This window comes from Echinops telfairi, unplaced genomic scaffold (assembly GCF_000313985.2).
Source record: "Echinops telfairi isolate 266 unplaced genomic scaffold, ASM31398v2 ScPeMD7_443;HRSCAF=831, whole genome shotgun sequence".
NCBI classification, from domain to species: Eukaryota; Metazoa; Chordata; class Mammalia; order Afrosoricida; family Tenrecidae; genus Echinops; species Echinops telfairi.
Genome location: NW_022104341.1, coordinates 57,324,396 through 57,327,691, shown reverse-complemented (window position 1 = coordinate 57,327,691; position 3,296 = coordinate 57,324,396). Strand labels below are relative to the sequence as shown.

The window sequence follows — 3,296 nt, the reverse complement described above, 5'->3', positions numbered from 1 at the left end:
TCTTGTATTCATCAGTATTAGCTCCCCATTTCCATCTCAACACATTAATCCAGTTACTGTATCTGTAGACTAACCTATCCTTTGTTTACATACAGAAAAAAAACATTAAAAAACAGACAGAAACAAATTCATCGAGACTCATATGTGTGTAGAAAAGAGCTTTATACCCAGAGCAATTGAATATTGAGAAAACATCCCAGCCTAGGCCAGATTAAGTCCATAAGTCCCACATTGACCCATATGTCAGATACCAATCTATAAAGTCCTCTTCAGACTCACAAAACGCATACAATGACGCCGCATGCAAGAAGATCGCAGGCCAGTGGGGGGGAAGTCTTGTGGATCCAGTGGCATTGTAAGCATGACAGCGCTGGCAGGGCTCTCCAAGTGGTTCCTTCAGCTCTGAAACCCTGGCTTCATGTGGCTTCTCTTCAGAGATGTCTCGCAGGGAGTGATCAGAGAGAGAGAGTGTGTCTCCCACCTCCAAAGAGGAAATACAGGAGTTCCCAGAATTCTCAGGAGAAGGCCAAGCCCATACAGAGGCCTCATTGGCTATGACCCGATTGCCAGGCTAGACACTGCTCCTTCACTGTGAATCCTCAAATTGACACCAGATTATGTAATTACCACAAACAACAACAAACTAACAAAAACAACAAAGTAAAACATAAAAACTTCAATAGAAAAGAACGCAGAAAATATTAAAAACCAGAACAATTTAAATGGATCATAAGAAACCTTAATGACTGGGGGCTAAATTTTAACCTAACAGCATCCGTAACAATTCAATTTCCAGTGCAGTCTGCCTGTAAGCAAGGCTACTCACATCCAGGGTTCATGGCCTGAGGGGATTCCCCAGGGGCTTAATACAAGTCTATTTCCCCTACACTTAAAACAAACAAACTGGAATAGCTTTAAAATGGTTCTAAAGGAAGATCAAATGGCATTGCATTTTGAATTGACTTTACAATGCTCTCTGTCTGGTAACAGGGCTATTCACATCTCAATTATGATTAAGGTGGATTCACTGGAGGCCAAATTAGTGCGTGGTCCCTGCAAATGGATTTTGAGCTTCCACTGCCACCCATAACCTTCTGCAAACAATTTAAGCTCTGAAACCATATCTTAGATTTCGATTATATTATTTACAATACGTGGATCACACAGGCTGGTGTGCTTCTCCCATGTGGACTTAGTTGACTCCTCACTTAGAGGCCTGTTTACTTGAAAACATCTTTAAGACCCCAGATGCTTTAAGACCCCAGATGCTTTCTGATAACCGAACACCATCTAGGGACCAGTCCCTGCCATTCTCACTTCTAAGGAGCGGACTGGCTGTACTTCTTGCCAGACAGATTTGTTTGTTCTTCTGGCTGTCCGTGGTTCTGTCACTATTTTTTGCCAAAACCATAATTCAAAGTCACGAGTTCCTTGGTCTTCCTTGTTCATTGTCCAGCTTTCATATGCATATAAAGTGTTGGCAAATTCTATCGCTTGAGTCAGGAGCGTCTTAGTGCTCAAAGTGACAGCTTTGCTTCATAACAGTTAAAGAGGGTTTTATCCATTTTACTAAGTCCATTTTAAAGAGTTTTTTGTACTCAGTAGTTTTATTATATGCAGATGGCAGTATGTGTTAGTCTGGGTTGATTAGAGAAACAAATCCACCTTCATATGTGTATAAGAAAGAGCTTTATATACAAGGGTAATTGAATATTAAGAATATTCAATTAGATTAAGCCCCTGGGGAATTCCCTCTGGCCATGGAGCAGGCCCAGTCCAGATCAAGTCCATAAGTCTGATATTAGGCCATATGTCTGATACCAATCTATAAAGTCTTCTTCAGAATCATGAAACACATGCAATGGTGCCAAATGCAGGAAGATCACAGGCCAGTGAGTGGAAAGTCTTGTGGATCCATTGATGGTAGGCATCTCAATGTTGGCGGGGTCTTCTCCAGCCCAGGGCACTAGTGAAGCTCCATGTGTCTTCTCAGCTGTAATGTCTCCCAGGGAGTGAGCCTGTGTCCTACCTCCAGCTAGCTGTTTATCTCCTTGGCGTCTCCAAATGAGTCACCAAGCTGTGACATGATTGACAGGCCAAACGCCACCCCTTCACTCTTAAGTCTCAAATTGACAACAGATTATGTAACTACCATACAGTGTATGTAAAACAATTAACTCTCGTGAAACAGAACTTCATGAAAATCCAGAGAGGCTGATTTTCAGGACTGACAGAAGTAGAGACGTTTGCACAGTACCGTGCATGTGCTGTAAGGATAAACTGCTTTACTGGCTTCAAATTCAGCTCTCCTCTGAATATTCACTGGTTTATGAAGAGTGGCTTAGGAAATCTTTGAAAGATTCATCTTACTATAAAAATGAACAGACTTTCTGGGGTCTAAAGGGTCTTGTACTTGAAGATACTCCAGTTGGCAGGAGGTGATGTTGGACATTGTGCAGACAAAATTATTTCAAATCTGTAGCTGCTTGGGACGCTTTCACACAGTTGAGCGCGGCCTCCGGACAGAACCGCCGAACCACTTTCTGCACGGCAGTGATGCTGGAAGAGCCAGGCACGTTGAAGAAGAAAGTTCAATGACTCTCATTTCTGGGCAATTTGCCCTGCGCGTCCTAAAGAGGTCTTTTGCAATAGATTTCCCCTGTGCAATACATATTTGATCTCTTGACTGCTGCATCCATGTGTATCGAGTGTGGATGCAAGCAAGGTAAAATCACTGACAACCTCACTCTTTTCTCCATTTATCATGATATTACCTATTGATCCAATTGTGAGGCTTTGGGTCTTCTTGAAATTGGTAGAAACCCACACTAAAGCTGATCTTCAACAGCAAGTGCTTCAAGACCTCCTCACTTTAAGCAAGCAAAGTTGACATCTGCATATCGCAGGTTGTTAAGGAGTCTTCCTCCAATTTTGATGCCACTTTCTTTTTACTTGCCCAGTTTCTTGGATTTGCTTAACATACAGATTGGATAAGTATGGTAAAATAATCCAACCCGGACACACACCTTTCCTGATTTTCAACCACCCGTGTTCTCTTCTGTTGGAATGCTTGCCTTTCCATCTATGTACAGGTTCCACATGAGTACAATGAAGAGTTCTGGAATCCCCATTTTTGCAATGTTAACCATAGTTTGTTATAGTCTTTGCATAGCTTGAAAGTCTTTTGCACAGTCAACAAAGCACAGGGAAACATCTCTCTGATATTCCCTGCTTTCCACCAAGATCCACCTGATGTCAGGAATGATATCCCTCCTTCAACGTTCTCATCTGAAACC

The 3,296-nt window shown here is 42.2% G+C and overlaps 1 pseudogene; it reads right to left on the bottom strand.

Moving 5' to 3' along the window:
• Nucleotides 1-2,369: 2,369 nt before the first annotated feature.
• On the bottom strand, nt 2,370-2,591 carry LOC115870127 (annotated as a pseudogene).
• Nucleotides 2,592-3,296: the final 705 nt, after the last annotated feature.